We start from the raw sequence: 17,635 nt of genomic DNA, 5'->3' as shown, positions 1-17,635 counted from the left end.
CCAGATTTTTATTAAAACCCCTGAGAATAAATCTCTCTTAGTATGGTAAGTAGAAATAGCACTGTATTACTGTTAAAGCAGCAAATTAGTGCTTTGACTGGCTATCCTGGCCAGATCCAGCACCTAGTTAGTGGAAGATGGTCTCTCCAGGAACACAGAACCCTGGGGAGCTACGAGATCAGGCCAGGAGAAACCATTGCCGTGAATCTCAGGCTGAGAGGAGGGGCACCTTTTCAGGGACAGCCAAGCAGTTCAGGAGGGGAAAAGGGGAAAACAACACCCCAGCACAAACCTAAGGGAGCTCCATCTTATAAAAACATTCTTCAAGGCAACAGAGAGTCAGGACCTCCACCAGATCAAGGTGGATATACACCTCGGCCATACATAGTAGAACAGCTAGGGCAAACTCCAGCCCTTAATCTTGATTCCACAGGGATGGATGACTATGTTAAGTCATATGAATCGCAGGCCATAATATGTCGATTCAACAGTTTCTGGCCAACACCATCGAACCTTTTCCACTGGATCTTCAAAAACTGGACCATGGAATGCGATATACACCTGTGCTCCAAAGGGTTTTTCATAGTCAGATTTGCATCCATGGAGGTCAGAGATACAATCATCAACGCCGGGCCTTGGTTTTGGGGAACGGCGGGGCTGTTTATAACCCCATGGTTTACAGACTTCGATCCAAACAAAATGACAGTCACCAAAGTGCCGGTATGGGTTCGTCTTCACAACCTCCCCCTGCATTTCTGGAGCGAACGAGTCTTGGAAGGAATCGGGAACAGCATCGGGAAATACATCAAAACAGATATGGAAAGGATTGATGAAAGGATCTTCACTTTTGCATGGATTTGTGTGGAAGTCGATTTAAGCAAAGGGCTGCCTGACAATATAAGGCTGATATACAAACAGCAAATTTGGTTGCAATCACTCGACTATGAAAATACTGCCTTTAGATGTAGGCTCTGCAGACAAACAGGACACTTGCAAAGTACATGTCCAGAAGCCAAAAAAGTGAACAGCAAAAGAAAGCAGAAAGGGAAGCAGAAGAAAGGTTGGTTCTTTTCCCCTCCGGTCTCAGAAGATGAAGAATCAGAAGCTGAAGAGGAAGACACTACCACAGAGAAAGCCGAGGCTCACCAGGAATCGGGGAACCAGAAAGAAACCACAACAGATACCAAGGTTGTACAACATCACCCAAATCAGGCAGAGAAGACAAATGATGAGCAGAACATGGGAGGGATAAAGCGGCTCCACCAATCAGACACATTAGACTCAGATAAGGAATTAGGCACGCAGGAAGCAGAAACACAGTTAGTTATTGCCTCGATGGAGCCCACTCAAGGAGTATGGCGCAAGGTCGAAAAGAAAAAAGGAAGAAAAACCTGAAGCGTGAGTCTTACTCACAAATGCATTTTAGTTTTTCTTGCTCTCACCTCTCTTCCTCTCTCTCTCCCTCTTTTCTCTCTTTCTCGCTCTCTCGTTCTTTTCTTTCTTTTAGCACGTTAGTCCTGTAACGTTGCGGAGGGTGCCAAGGCACCCGAGCCCACCTGGGCAGCTATGGAAATGCATCAGCATCTGCAATTGTAACTTTTCATTTTTTAAATAAAAGGTTACAGATTTTTTCTTCGCAAAAAAAGGCCGACCAAAAAACAGCGAGGAGGGCAATGCTTTCCAGATGGAAGAATAAGAATTATCAACGCTCTTTCTGACCTCGAATGCGAGTGGCGACTCGCACATTAAAACACTCTGCCAGACCAACAGACTTACGGAGGCTGTTGAGACCTTCAGCCATCTGCTTTCAGCTAAATCTGATCCCACCATCAACACCTGCAATCTATTGTTAAGTAGCCTAGCCCGACGGAACCGACATCAATCAGCGTTGCATGTTTACAGACTTATGGTTGAAGCAGACATAGTCCCGAATCTCATTTCTCTGAGCATTGTTTTCAACTGTCATTGTGAAACAGGTAGAATGGATTATGCTTTCAAAGTGTTTGAAGGAATGGAAGCACATGGCTATATTCCAAATGTCGTAATATTCAATACCCTCATCAAAGGGCTTTGCAGGAAGGGCAGGATGAAGGATGCTGTTAAACTGTTCAATCAAATGGTGAACAAACGAGAGCTTCCTAATCTTTTTACCTATAGCACCCTAATAGATGGGCTCTGCAAGAGACGGAAGACTCACGAGGCTTTTGGATTGATAGCTGTTATGCTGCAAAAGGGTCATGAGCCCAACACTGTTACATTTACTACTCTGATGGATGGACTCTGCAAAGAAGGTAAGCTCCAAGAAGCCAATCAACTACTGTATCTGATGCTAAAAGAAGGGTGTAATCGCAATGTTATTAAGTTTACTGCTTTAATTGATGGTTTATGTAAGGAATGCAAGTTGGAGGAGGTTAGGAAGCGTTTCTATGAAATGTGCGACAGAAACATATTCCCAAATGTTGTCACATACAATGCGCTTATTGATGGTTTCTGTAAGGGAAGCGAGTTGGAGGCTGCTACGAACCTCTTCTATCAAATGTCTGATAGGGGCATCTGCCCAGATGCTGTCACATATAGTGTGCTTATCAATGGTTTCTGTAAAGGAGGCTATGAAGCTCTTCTATGAAATGTTCGACAGAAACATATGCCCTGATGTTGTCACATAGAGTATGCTTATTGATGGTTTCTGTAAGGAAGGCAAATTGAAGGAGGCTAGGAAATTCTTATATGGAATGCACAACAAGAACATGTTGCCTAATGTTGTCACATACACTGCATTTATCACTGGTCTCATTAAGGAAGGGCAGTGGAAGGAGGTCATCAAAGTACTTCATGAGATGCAGGATAAGGGGAACAATCCGAGTGTTATCACATACAATGTTCTTATTGCTGGTCTTTGCAAAGAAGGGAAGCTTCAAGAAGGTCTCAAATTGTTAGAAGTATGGCTGAAATAGGTGATCAACCGGATGATATCACATATAATACATTTATAAATGGGTTTTGCAAGGTGGGTAATCTAGAAAAAGCCAGGGAGCTCCTTGAAGAGATGTTGAAGAATGGTTGCATGCCTGACCTAGTTCGCTTTACTACATTAATAGATGGACTCTGTAAGCATCACAGGCAAGAGAAAGCTTAACGGATCTTTTATGAGATTCCAGAGCATGCTTCGAGCCTTGATGATGTTACATACAGCACATTGATGGATGGACTTTGCAATATTGGTAATCTTAATAAGTTATCTAAAGTGATGAAAGATAGCATTCCAAGAGACCTCATAACTACATATGATTATATTTACCACCCTCGTGGAGGAACTATGCAGGGAAGGCACACCCCAAGAGGGCAATAGAGCATTGCATGAGGTCTTGAAAAAGGTTTGGAATGAAGCTGACATATTCTGCAGCAAACAACAATCTCTGTAAAGATATCGTTGTAGCAGTAATTGACTAGCAATGGATGAAGTGTAGGGTTGACTTCGGTAATAATGCACTAACAAGCTATCTGAAACAGATTTGGCAATTCAGCTATCTGAAACAGATTTGGCAATTCAGCTTAATGAAGTGATCTCAGTGGTCGAATTCCCATTAGCATACCAAGTGTTTCTCTGAAAAGACATTTGGTTAAGGGTTTAGTGGGTTGCACATCCTGATTAAATATACCAGTTCATCAATCTAAAATGGAATTGGCTTTAGCAGTTAGTGTGTTGCAACTTGCAACTGATGAAGTGGCCCCAAGAAAAAATTCAACGATATTCTTCACAGTAATAATCTGGAATTGGTTTGATGACATGGTTAGTGGCTTGTCATTGCCTTTGATAGAGTGTACCTTGTGAATTTCAATAGTGAACTGTACTTAAATGGACTAACCTGGTTTGAAGTCTTGAACTGAGTTTGTTTACAATTTTGTAGTTTGCTTTGGAATGCCCCTGCTTTTTGTTATGTATTTGACTCTTTAGGCCTTGTGAAATATTTTGCTTTATTGATTGAATGCCCAGGCTCCATTATCGAGTACTTGCCGAGACTCCATATCTATCGAGTACTTTCTCCCATTATAGAACACAAAAGTTGTAATGATTGTCACAGCATGTCTTAGTTACAATGCATTTTTTTTATTTAGACACCTGCAACTACTTGATTGTCTAGTTGCTGCTGTCCAAATTGTAGTAACCGAGGCAACTATTATCTCAGTGCCCATCTGTTGTGAACTTGCTGCAATCAGGGTATGCTGCTCAAAGAGGATATCGGTTGGGGACCATTCCATTCTTTTAGTCATAAGATATTTTATTTACGGCCACGGAATGTGGATTCAATCACATCTCCAGATGGTCAACGACAAGCAATGGGAGCTAGGTTTGTCTATGGGAACACATACCAAACAAGTGCAATAGTTGTTGGAATTCAGGGAACACATTTTCCATTTCCACTCTGACCCCTAGGTATGGGATAGTACACAAAGGGAAAGAATGTTCTCTGAAAGGCCTGGTCAATGAGAATGCTAGTTCTTTTGAAATTTTCAGTTTACTGCACCCAGATTAAAACCCCAGCTCCTAGAACTGAAAAGCATTAACGTACTTGAAACCCACAATTTTGTCCTCAACAAAATTGGAGTAATCAAAGGAGAGAGCCACAAAGGGTGATTAACATTCATCCAAAGTTACCAGACTCTGATAATTTGGTTGACATGTTTGAGGCGATAAATGAATTGAAGTTATTTTGAATGAAAAATATACCAGTTTTGCATAAAATGTAACAGCACTTGAAGAAATGGTTAATGTGATGCACTCAGCCTAAATGAACATATGTATACACAGCATGCTTCAGAACTTTGTTTCAGACCTGTAAAGTAATGAACCAGCTTTGAGACTGGATCTTTATCATAACATAAGACTCGACTTTGATACAATGTACAAGCAGTCTGGATCCATAGTTTGAATACTGTAGTTTGAATATTGTTGTTACTTATTAACTTTTTATCTGAGTTTTGCATGAAGCTAGTGGGCATTTTTATGTTCATGGTATAGTTAATTCATCCATATATATAGACAAATTTCTATTGAACAAAGAAATATTTTTAATATGAAAAATATGTTTTTAATCATTTACACCTATCAAAACAAATTTACACTCAATAAAGAAATATTTTTAACTTAAAAAATATGTTTTTAAAGACATTGTGGTCCACCATGACTAATCATAGTTTTTATTGAAAAATAACAAAGTGAAGAAAATGCAAAGGGGAGTCAATGAGAGAAGTCAAAGAGTGCATGGCTTGCATGGCCCCTCTTCCATTTCTTTGTGTTTTTTTGGCATTTCCTTATTACAAATAATAACAAAATTTTAACGTAATAACATCCACAACTTCTTACTTTTATCATGAAGATCAATAATTTCATGGTTGATCCCTTTTGGTGGGTGAACACTCATAAAATCCCGTGCGAACTAGAACGTGGCATGCTGTCAATTAACGAACAAATTTAATACACTTGGCATAAGAAAGGCCTTCATGTACATGCACAAGAGCTTGAGGTTTTCTTCGCAATTGGTGTGGTTCATTCCAAAGGCCATGTTGTTTCTTCTCACACCCATGCATTATTACACTTTGGTGGTTCTAGGTGAACCTTCAAAATTGGTGGTGGCACCAAGAAACAAGTTGAATGATTGTATTCATAATTGCTCTATGGTATGTGGATTTACTTCAACTTGACATCTTCATTCCTTCTTTTGTTTTTTTTTTCATATATCTTCCTAGTTCATACTCTGTGAGGTATTGGGATTTCTATAGTTCGATTCCTTCTGTGTTTGGTTGCTATGTTTGGTGAATGGTGGCCCATTTTTGTCTTGGTCACATGTTATCTTACACTTACCTTATCTACCTTCTTTCTTCCCATCTTGTGAAACCCTTGGTTTTGCCCCGATCCTCCTCGAACATTGTCCTCTCCGTCTAGTTTTCCTTTGTGTCAATTTGATGGTGATCGCTTCTTTCTTTTTGTAGTTTGTTGTCTTTCCATTTCCCTACTCCCCATTTGCAGTTTCTTCTTAAGAGCTTCCTTGTAATCCCCCTTGCCTCTCTATTCCTTAACAATGTCACAAAGCAATCCCACTCTTCTTTTTCATAACCCATGACAAATATGAAAAAAGCCTCATCTTCCTCTAGTCGCAAGGGGCATCAAAATTCTATACAACCACTTAGGACTAGAACTTTAAGGGATTTTTGAAAGATCTATTGCATTTTTTGGGGGGACATTGCCCCCTCAATTCGCAAGGAATTTCACAATTCTGAGCACGAAGCTCATCTGGAAAGTCATATCTTGTCCAGTGTAGAAGTAGAGGAAAGTTTGGGTTGTTGAATCCCTGATATAGGGAACAACCACACTAAGCAAACTGGGTACCATCAAACTATTGATTTGTGCTAGCAAATCAAATCATTTATGTGAAAATTCTTAGTAAAATGATTAGAAACACGACAAGAAGTCCTTGAAGAGGTGCAACTCCAACTCAAGAACTTGAACTCTAAGGTCTCTCTAATGGAAAATAAACTAGCTAACATGAATCTCTCTAGTTCTGAGGAGAACACAAAGGCCCCTGAAATTATAGAGGCAAATTCTCCTTCTAGCCAAATGCTTATATTATCAAATTTTGTTTATATTCAATGGGACTGTTATAGTGCTTTCTAGCTATAAATTAAAGTTTTATAGTGTGCTACTAGTCTGGTTTCCCTAGTGGTACACTAGTAGACACAAATTAACAATGCAATATTTGTGTAGCTTAGAAAAACAATTGAGGATTATAAGAGGCACTTGACGTTGGTATTCGAGGCACTGAGAAAGAATTGGTTGTTCTTGAAGAAGTCGAAGTGCATGTTTTCCCAATCTGAGATTTCGTTCCTTAGACACTTGATAGGACAAGGATGCATATGGATGGATCTGGAAAAAGTTTATGCGATAGAGGATTGGGAGGAACCAAAAAATTCCCATGATGTGAGAGTTTTCTTAGGGATGGCGAACTACCAACAAAGGTTTGTAGAGGGTTTTTCCAAGATAATTGCACCGCTGACAAACTTGTTAAAGAAAGACAAGTGATGGAATTGGACCGAAACATGTCGTGAAGTCTTTGAAGAATTAAAGAAAAGGGTGGTTACAACATTGATACTTAAGTTACCTGACTTTGAGTGACCATTTGAAGTGCACACGGATGCTTATGATTTTGCAATTGGGGGATTGCTCATTTAATATGGACATCTGGTGGCATATGAGAGTTGAAAATTGCAGGAAAGAGAGCAACAATATCTAGTTCATGAGAAGGAGATGATTGCGATAATCCACTATTTACAGGTATGGTGAGACTATTTGATTGAGAAGCAATTTGTTGTCAAGACTGACAACGTTACAACGAGTTACTTTGCATCTCAACCAAAGTACTCAGCAAAGCAGGCTCATTGGCAAGACTTCTTCGCATAATTTGACATGATGATTGAGTACAGGCCAGTGAGACTCAATGTTGTAGCAAATGCCCTCAGCAAGAAGGCATAGTTGGTTGCGATTGGGGAGGAAGAAGACCGTATTGGATCAAGTGAGAGTCAAGTTCATATGAGTGAGAAGTTGCAGAGTAGACTTCGTGCAAGTTCAGAGACAGATACTCAAGCAAAAAGTATCATGAAGTAGGTAAAGGAAGGAAAGACAAGAAAGTTCTTTATGCGAGATGGACTCTTATTCTATGGTGTCTATCTCTACATTCTGAATTCATCAGGACTTAGGGGGAACCTCTTGAAGGAGTGCCACGATTCTCTTTGGTTTGGCCACCCAAGGCAGTGTCGCACTTTGGCATTGTCGAAGAGAGGATAATTTTGGGAAAATATGAGAGAGGATGTAGAGGAGTATGTGAAAACTTGCATCATTTGTTAGGAAGACAAATCAGACACCAAAAGATAGTGAGGGTTGTTGCAACCTTTTCCAATTGCAGAGAGACCTTGGATGAGTGTTTCGATGGACTTCATTACTCAGTTTCCATAAGTATAGGGGTATAATGAGATCATGGTCATTATTGATCATTTTTCCAAGCATGTCGTCTTCATTCCAATGCAAATGTGGCGTGGAGTAGAGAAGACAACTGAGTTGTTCTCCAAAAATGTTGTGAAGTATTGGTGAATGTTGTTGAGTATTGGCTTACAAAGGTACGAGGTTCACGGTTAATTTTTGGACCATGTTGTTCAAGTTGATTGGGACGGAGTTGTTGCATAGATCGAGTTATAATCCATAAACATATGGGAAACTGAACACATTAACTCGTTGTTGGAGGACTACTTGAGGCACTATGTGAGGGAAGATTAGAAAAATTGGCATGAGTTGTTGGATAAAGCTTAGATCAGCTACAATTTGCAGAAGAGTTCAACGACAAGGTATAGTCTGTTTGAGTTGGTTAATGGACATATGCATGTCGCACTGCACACAATGTTACCATGAGGATATGTGAAGAGTCCACATGTGAAGAGATTCTTGCCAACATGGGAAAATGCCTTGGAGTTGGCACAAGTGTATTTGATAGATGCAACAAACATAATGAAGAGATGGGCATATAAGGATAAGCGAGACACACAATTTGAAGTTGAAGATATGTTTTTTCTAAGGATGACAAAAGATTAGTTTCCACCACCAAATGGGACGATGAAGTCTTTAATAATGAAGTTTGAAGGTTCATTCAGAGTGAAACGAAGGATTGGAGAGGTCCTATGTTCCATGTGAATCAACTAAAGAAAGGCATACTTGATGCAAATGATCCTGAGAGAGCAATGCAACTGAGAGGTCTAGCCTTGATCGTAGACCGATCAGATTTAGTTTTGGAGAAGATTTTGGACCTCAAGGCTATTGGAGTCAGGAGCCACATGAAGAGAGAGTACTTTGTGCTATGGAAGAATACAATGGAGGAAAGTGGTTGGGAAACTAAGGATTCGTTGTGGAGATGGAAGAATGGGATTGCTGAGTTTGAGGCAGATTTAGCTCGGATAGTAGGATTGTGGAGGACGCCAATGACTCGAGGTGGGGAGGATATTAGGACCCTGAGTTGGCATCGCTGCCCCAAGGAGAGTTGAGCACCCAACCATGCACCCTTGAGACCCTTTGATGAGTTGACGCCGCGTGGGCTCAAGTTGCACCAAGGCAATGAGCATGGAGTACGGGCATGTTACATGGATGGGCGAGTGCACAACTCAAGTGGAGGGCCAGTTGGAGAAGTAATACGGTCGGCTCGTTAATCATCACGTCGACACTACTCAGCGATCCCCACACCCATGGGTGCGCCTGCATTAAGGTGGGGCACCCGAGCACTGTGTGGGGGCATTTCTTGTCATACACGACAAGGTGGTGGGTGTGCAACCACAAATCTAATTTGAAATGTCCGCTTGATAAATTGCAAGGGTGTCAATCGATGGCCAGGGCACCCCAACGATGAGGCAGTTGGATATAAATATATGCTAAGGCATGGAGCTAAAGCATCATCGTAAGGAATATCGCAAGACAAGTTCATAGGGCGAAGGTTTGGAATATCGCAGAGTGTTCTGAGGTAGTGAGTGGGAAATAAACAAAAGATAGGAGTGCACACAGGCATGTGCCTGCCCAGGGTGGGCAAGGTAGTCTGCGATTTTTGTTGAGATTTTTGTGTTGGGAAAGTCAAGGGAAACCCTCGTTCGAGCTGTAAAGAACTGTTGTAATCTGAAATTATAAATGGAGTGCTGCTACCCTCTTTGGCCAACCTCCCATTTGATGTACAAAAACCAATATAATAAAAATATGTTCATTTCTTGATATTCACAACTTGTTGGTTAATGTTGATATCACATTGTTATATGATTTATGTTCAAGTTAATGTTTTCCGCACATAACACCTAACATATAATAAAGAAGAAGTTGTAACTAAGTTAAAGAAGAGTGTAGGTGTAGTCCAAAATCTAAGTAATCGTTAATTGTTTATAACACAGTGATGAACCTTTTCGGTGTCGCAAGCCCATGGTGGTGCAATCATCGTAAGGTAACATATAATAAAGAAGAAGTTGCAGGCGTAATCCAAAAGTTAAGTAATCGTTAATTGTTTATAACACAGTGATGAACCTTTTCGGTGTCGCAAGCCCATGGTGGTGCAATCATTGCATTGGTTGTGATGGAAAATTTTTATGAACTGTGATGTTGCCCTAAGATGCCCATTGATCATAATAATGAAAGTTCTTATGAAGATGCTATATCAAGAAGATGACATATGGCGACATGGTTGGAGATCATATGATGAGATGGAGGACCATATGGATTCAATATAGCATAAACATTGAATATATATACAGACATAATAGAAACAGTTGGCCCAAGGAGTAATCCCAAGGAGTAAGAGGAGGAAAGCCATTGGAAGCCATTGGAAGTCAAGAGCAGGAGCAACAACTCAAGATCCAAGAGAAGCAGTCCATCAGAAGCCATCAAAACCGTCAAAGAGAAGTCATTAGAAGCCATCAGAGCCATCAAAGAGAAGTCATCAGAAGCCAAAAGAAAGCATATGCAAGCCAAGGAGGAGCAGATCCAAAGAAAAGACCGCATATGCCCAATAGAAAGAGCCAAAGGGAAGAAACAATGATATCGGAGGAGCAAAGAGAAACATATTGTTGAAATGTCCAGAACCACATCGGAGAAATCATATCGGCGCTTTTTATGTGTCACTACTCAGAAACCCCGATCTTTGATCTCCAGCTCCGACTTCGATTACTGATGTGGACCCGATTAGTTTATCATAACATTGATAATGTAAAATCGTATCCTCCCTTTATCGAGGCTTTTGGAATGGGACCTCCGATAAGATCCACCAATCTCCGATTGTGATATGCCTTGCAGGCCCGATTGACTTTATTATAATGACTTTAATATAATATTGCATCCGTGCATCGCAACTTTCATATCGTAAGTTTTGAAGCCATGTCACATTGAAGCCTTTGATTGTGATATGATTGCAGACCCGATTTCTCTATCATAAAACGTTTAATATAATATTGCATCGATCAAAGGTCAGAGTATGTTGCAAACCCAATTGATTTATCAAAACACGTTTATTGAAATATCGCATTTGCTATGTCGGAGGTCAGAGAAAATAGGGGTGATATATGTTATAAGAATATCGACGACGTTGATATCAAAACTTTGGCATGTGCACAACTTAAAAAATCTTTGATATTCATGTGGTTGCGATATGCAGGAGTAAAGTGATGATGTGGCATGTGGGACCTCCCAACATCTATTATAATGTGGTTTCTGTTCAATGAAACTATGTCATATTTGGTCCACTATTATCAAAAGACCCCTTCTGACAGCTATTGAATATATTGTCAAAGTGCCACCTCATGCACAAGTCAACCTCTCCTCTAATAAACGTGTCTTTTCGTTTATTGGTAAAACTCATATAAATACAAGTCAAATACTTCACTTCAAGTATCTAAATCGGTCATCCATCACAAAGAGGAAGATACAGTTCACAACTCATGAACGTGGAAGAGCAAAGGAAAGAAAGCTTAAGGCCGAGAAGGAGGAGCGAATTTTGATTGGGTTAAACTTGATGAATTAATCTTTGGAAGGCTCGGACTTGTGATCAATTAATCTGTAGAAGAAGTGCAGACCGCGACTTGAAGAACAGTCCTGTGGAGGTTCATTTAGTAGCTCGGTTAAGTTCTATATTGTTGTCTCGGATTTGTGAAAAGATTAATTCTCGGACCTGTCTAACCTCAGATCTGTATGACCTTGGACCAGTGTTAGTTCTCTCATCATTTGAAGGGAGCTAAACACGTATTCAACATTGAAGTATTTGTGAGGTAAGCATATCGCAAACCTTTGAAGCAATCACTCTTGAAGCAGTTACCTCAGCGTTGTGAACAGAGGCTTGAAACAGAGAATTGTTTGGTGCAAGCATTGAGGATTAACGCAACCTATTGTAGATATCTTGTTTAAAAGCTTTAGCAGATATTGGAGACATCATTGGAGACCATTATGCATTGTTGAAATCATCATGAAGTAACTTTGCAAATCCTATTTGGGTAACATGAAGAGTTGTGGAGATTCCTTCATGTGAAGACAAGGTTTTCTTTAATGAAGTGACGTGGAGATTAAGTGGAGGCATTGTTGAAGATTGACAGGGCTCGTTGAAGGAGACATTGGGAGTTGTGAACTATTACTAAACCTATCTTGACAAATTGAAGAATGATGTTGGAGCTTCATAGAGATAGGGTTGGTGCCTTAGTATTTCCAACATTAAGTTTGTATATATTTATTAATTATGTGATGTGAAATATGAATCATTATTATTTAAATTTATTTTAAAATAATATTTAAATTACGATATTTATTTATGAAAAATTTATTTATAATTTTATTATAACCAACCTAAATCCATCTTAACTCCATATGTACCAAATTTCCAGAGCACCAAAGGAAATATACAAAAAACCACAATTCCACAACAATTAACAATAATTCATAGATGTTGTAATTAATTATTGTTAGCACCGAAGGAAATATACAAAAAAACCACAATTCCACAACAATTAACAATAACAAATATAAAAAAATTGTACCAAAAAAACAAGTTGGAAGAGGCTATGAAGCTCTTCTATGAAATGTCCGACAGAAACCTATGCCCTGATGCTGTCACATACAATGCACTTATCGACGGTATCTGTAAGGGAGGCAAGTTGGAGGAGGCTACGAAGCTATTCTATGGAATGCACAACAAAAACATATGCCCTAATGTTGTCACATACACTGCATTTATCGATGGCCTCTTCAAGGAAGGGCAGTGGAAGGAGGCCGCGAAAGTTCTTCATGAGATGCTGCATAAGGGGCACAATCCGGATATTATCACATACAATGTTCTTATTGCTGGTCTTTGCAAAGAAGGGAAGCTTCAAGAAGCTCTGAAGTTGTTAGATGTTATGGCTGAAATAGGTGATCAACCTAGTGGCATCACATATAATACACTTATAGATGGGTTTTGCAAGGTAGGTAATCTAGAGAAAGCCAGGGAGCTCCTTGAAGAGATGTTGGGGAAAGGTTTCACGCCTGACCTAGTTCGCTTTAACGCATTAATAGATGGACTCTGTAAGCATCACGGGCAAGACAAAACTTAATAAATCTTTTATGGGATTGAGCAGGCTTCGAGCCTGGATGATGTTACGTACAACACATTGATGGATAGACTTAGCAATGTTGGTAATCTTCATAAGTCAACGCTATCTAAAGTGATGAAAGATAGCAGTCGAAGAGACCTCGTGACTATGTATATGACTACATTTACCACCCTCATAGATGAACTATGCAAGGAAGACAGACTCCAAGAGTCTAATAGACCATTGCAAGAGATCTTAGAAAATGTTTAACATGGCACTGACGTATTCTGCAACAACCAACAGCCTCAGTAAAGATATCGCTGTAACAGTAAGTACTTGTAGGCAATGGAATACAAGGGTGTGACTTTGGTAATAATGCGCTAGCAAGCTCTGAAACAGATTTTGACAGTTCAGGTTAATGAAGTGATCTTAGTGGAATTCCCATAAGTACACGAGGTGTTTACTCTGAAAACACATTTGGTACAGGGTTAAGTGGGCTGCACATCCTGATTAAATACACCAGTTCATCAATCTAAAATGGAATGGGCTTTAACAGTTAGTGTGCTGCAACTTGCAACTGATGAAGTGCCTCAAGAAAATTTCAATGATATTTTTTGCAATAATAATCTGGAATTGATTTGATAAAATGATTAGTGGCTTGTCATTGCCATTGATAGAGTGTACCTTGTGAACTTCAATGGTGAGTTGTACTTAAATGGACTAACCCGGTTCGATGTCTTCAACTGAGGTTTCTTTGCACTTCTGTAGTTTGCTTTGGAATGCCTCCTTTTTGTTTTGTTTTTGACTCTTGAGGTTGTGTAAAATATTTTTGTTTCATTCATTGAATGCCCAGACTCCATATATATCGAGTACGTGCTCCCATTATAGGATACAGTAATAGTAATGATTGTCACAGCTTGTCTTAGCATCTTTTTTAATTAGACACCTTGATTGACTAGTTTCTGTTGCCCAAATTGTTCTAGTTGTCCAAATTGTAGTAGCTGAGACAACTATTATCTCTGCGTCTATCTGTTGTGAACTTGCTGCAATCAGCTTGATCAGCAAGCTTTCATGGGTATCGGTTGGGGACCATTCCATTCTTTTAGTCATAAGTTATTTTATTTACGGCCAAGGCAGGTCGGTTCAATAACATCTCCAGATGTTCATCAACGCGAGCTGGTTTAGTCTTTGCGCACACATCCCAAGCCATTGCAACCAAATTATCAAAATTTAATTCAAAGCAACCTGATTATGATAATTTGGTTGACATGATTGAGGCCATAAAATCTAATATACGGTTAATTGAAGTTATTTTGAATGAAAAATACACCCAGAAATTTGCATAAAATGTAATAGCATTTGAAGAAATGGTTAATGTGATGCATTCAGCCTAAAAGTACATATGTATACATAGCATACGTCAGAACTCTGTTTCAGACCTGTAGAAGGATGAACCAGCTTCAACATATGAGGTGACACAGAATTTAATGCATAGGAGTCTGATGTAATGCATCCATATTTTGGATGCACATTTTGAATACTGTTGTCATCACCTTGGCATCTGATAAAAGGAAGCATGCTCTCAGCAGAAGATTTCGACATCACTGTTAACTTCAAACTGTTAAAGGAGCGCTGCCACAGGAAGCTACAGTGCCTCGGACCTGTAATGGTGGTCTGGAACCTCTGCAGTAGCATCTAAAGCCTGCGGTCATGGGAATCAAATAGACTGGGCCGAATTTTCAGAGCAGTTTTGCATTAAGGGTACTGCTATTTTGTTCGGCAAGGTGTGTGTATATATATACACCCACACTTGTTTGGCGCTGGAAAAAATTAAGTGGGCCAACCCATGTAGTAGGGTCGACACTTGGAGACAAATTTTAATATAAACGCTACACCATTTTGTGTTGGCCGACCCTTTCGGTTGAGCATTGCTTGGTTTGAAGTTCTGATATTTTGACGTGGCTGTTTGGAGCTGTCACTGTATGCAGGGGTTGGAGGGTCTTGATCATAAATTTGGGGGCAGCGTTTACTTGGAAGTACATTTGAAGACAGAGCAAACCCATCGGAGGCTTGGGGTCTGATCATGCAGTTTTGACGCCCACCTGCCTATCTTTGGGAGGGATCTTTTGAAAGTATTGTGGTTGTGCTTTGAAATGTCACACCATTATTGGTAAAATTGGAAGGCTGAATTTCCTCTTTTGAGGATTTCTCTAGCTTGAAAGGGGTCCATGGAGCATAATGAGATGGTTGGCTTATGTTGGGAAGTTTTATCATAGTTCTAAGTTTTTGTGATATGAATTCACTTGGAAAGTTACCTTGCATGACTTGGGGGGAACTCTATTCAAGATGAGGATGTGGATTAACATTGATGGTATCTTTTGGAGCATTCTTGAGCACATTGGACCACATTGTTTGGGAAGGTCATACCCTTATGGGCTTGTCGGCCCACTTTGGAGGGTTTTATCATTGTTTTGAAAACCAATTGAAGGATTATTGTGCAATGAAGGGCCTTTGGAGGTTGGATGTTGAATCACAACCCATTTTTTCCCTCATTTTTGGAGATAGGTAATCTTTTGAGGGCTTTGTGCCCCTAGACTTTGTACATTGGGCATTGAAAGATAATTTTGTATTATTTTAGGATAATTAATTGTTGAAGGGGGCCTTTTACCCTTCTATGGGATAACTTAGGGGATTTAGCGTAAAGCATAATATTTTATTGTGAAGGAAGTTTAGCATCTTCTCTATAAATAGAGGTGTACTTTCTCTCATTTTGGCATAGAGTTTTGGGGGAGAAATCCCATAGTCAGACTAATTTTTTTTGCTATTTTCTCTTTTAAAATTTGGCTGTGGATATTTCAAGTTGAGTACATTGCCTCGGGGAGGATATTATGATTGGAGGGCTTTTTCTAGAATCAATGAAGTGATTCTATGATGATTTTGTGCACTGTTATTGTCATGCCTTGATGTATTGAATCTTTTATAGCAGCTAAGCTTCACCTTAATCATTCTCTCTCTTTATTGGTAACAACATCACCCTGCACATATGTCTAACATCTCCTTATGCAAAATTTTCACTAGGCATCCATCAAAGAAACTGTTAAGTTATGGTATGTTCTATGCTTATAACAGTTTACTTCTTTTTCTTATTGTATTCCACAGATTAGCAATCACATGTACATAAAGTAAAGTGCAGATAGAACATTAAACAATCGACAGAAAACAAGCCAAGACAAAAGACACAAGATGTGGTGGCTAGCTAGGGACAAACCCCAAAATGTGTGGGGAAACACTTTGATCAAATCTTCTTTTGTCTTCAATAATTCAGCAGAGAGAAATAATACAATAAATTTGATTTATAACCCTAGATCAGCAGCATCAACATTAGCGGCTTCATCATCAAACTAGGGCAGACGATATCTCACAAACTGATCGTCGGATCGGCTTGATTCCACCACCAAAAGTTGCGGCTTCCAGAGGAGGTTTAAATGAACCTACAACGTAGTTCAGATGAGCATATCCTCTAGTCCACGCAGGTCAAACTTCACTTCTGCAGTTGCAGCATCAGTTTCAGCAACTTACTTCAAACTAGGGCAGTCGATATCTTGTAAACCGTCCATCGGATTGATTTGATTCCACCACCAAAAGTTGCAGCTTTCAGAGGAGGTTCAAATGAACCTACAGCACAGTTCAGATGAGGAGATATTCTGGTCCACGCAGGTCAAACTTTACTTCTGCAGTTGTAGCTTCAGTTTCAGCAGCTTCCTTCAAACTAGGGTAGTCGATATCTTGCAAATCGTCCGTCGAATTGACTTGATTCCACCACCAAAAGTTGCGGCTTTCAGAGGAGGTTCAGATGAACCTAGAACGCAGTTCAGATGAGGAGATCTTCTGGTCCATGCATGTCAAACTTTACTTTTGCAGTTGCAGCTTCAATTTCAGCAACTTCCGGCTTCACATGTGTGAGGGAGAGACCATTTTCTACGCAGTAGAGAAGAGATTATTTTCTGCGCAGTAGAGAGAGAGAGAGATGTGATGAGATGAGTGAATCCAAATGAGGAAAAGTCCTCCTGTATTTATACACAATGTTGGTGTTTGAATAGATGCGACTGTTGAGCTTCTTAGCCTACATGAGTTGTAGGTCGGCTTGATAATAATTCCATAATCAAAATAAATTCATATTTCCATGAATACTTATTGAAATCAGATGATCTTTATATCAATCCTACATCTCTCGACGAGAGGAATCTAATAAAAATATTATCAGCCATGAATAAGATGACCCACATGAAGTTTGGCCCTAGTTTCCAATTTTAACACTCCCTCTCAACTAGGGAGAACTTCATCTGCATTCTGTCTATCGGTCGTTACTATTCATCCATCAAATGCACTGCCCTGTACAGCCTGACCCTTGTCCTGCTCTGCTCTATTCTGCCTTTTCTGCTTTGTCTTGATCTGCCCTGTACTGATCTGTGTTGCTCTGCTCTATTCTTCTCTGCTCTTGCATTGTTCTGTT

The 17,635-nt window shown here is 39.7% G+C and overlaps 1 pseudogene; it reads left to right on the top strand.

Annotated features, from left to right (window-relative positions):
* Positions 1 to 1,648: 1,648 nt before the first annotated feature.
* Positions 1,649 to 15,724, top strand: LOC149242393 (uncharacterized; annotated as a pseudogene).
* Positions 15,725 to 17,635: the final 1,911 nt, after the last annotated feature.

The sequence above is a fragment of the Pinus tabuliformis genome, chromosome 8 (assembly GCF_031772625.1).
Source record: "Pinus tabuliformis cultivar Carrire ecotype Pingquan chromosome 8, CPIR1, whole genome shotgun sequence".
Classification (NCBI taxonomy): domain Eukaryota; kingdom Viridiplantae; phylum Streptophyta; class Pinopsida; order Pinales; family Pinaceae; genus Pinus; species Pinus tabuliformis.
Note: the sequence above shows the minus strand (reverse complement) of the source record. Positions and strands in the feature narration are given on the sequence as shown.